This window comes from Orycteropus afer, unplaced genomic scaffold (assembly GCF_000298275.1).
Source record: "Orycteropus afer afer isolate SDZICR_OR568_19922 unplaced genomic scaffold, OryAfe1.0 scaffold01229, whole genome shotgun sequence".
NCBI lineage: Eukaryota > Metazoa > Chordata > Mammalia > Tubulidentata > Orycteropodidae > Orycteropus > Orycteropus afer.
In genome coordinates, this window is record NW_006922816.1 from 100116 (window position 1) to 100652 (window position 537).

The 537-nt window shown below is 38.9% G+C and overlaps 1 protein-coding gene across 1 annotated transcript in view; it reads right to left on the reverse strand.

The window, feature by feature from the left end:
* RPGR (retinitis pigmentosa GTPase regulator) overlaps nt 1-537 on the reverse strand; it is a 49512-nt gene that overhangs the window by 22656 nt on the left and 26319 nt on the right. The gene's annotated exons all lie outside the window — the stretch shown is intronic.

Genomic DNA, 537 nt, shown 5'->3' on the forward strand with positions numbered 1-537 from the left:
GTGTTCTAAATCTGTCTCCACATTTGGAATCAGGGGCAATACCAGCTGTCTCATAGAGTTGTGTGATTAACTGAAATATACTTGTACTTGAAAAAATGCTTCATAGACTAGAAAAGTTTATGCATCCTGTGTTAAAACCCAAACCAAATTCATTGCCATTGAGTCAATTCTGACTCATCACGATTCCCACCAGGTTTCCAAGGCTGTAAATCTCTATGGAAGCAGACTGTCTCATCTTTTTTTTCTGCAGAGCAGCTGCTGGGTTCAAACCACAGAACTTTTGGTTAGCAGCCAAATGCCTTAACCACTGCACCACCAGAGCTCCTCATCCTGTAGTTAGTAGACTATAAACTCCTAGAGAGTAGGGCCTATGTCTTAATCGTCTTGGTATTATAAGAAACACCCTTTTAAATGACTCATACCCAGTACACTGCTGAATCATTTCTCACACAGTCAACTTTTTAAAGTAAAATGTTTATGTATAAAAGGTTAGAAGGAACATTTCTGTAGCTATAAGTAGGCCCATCTTTAAAAGGG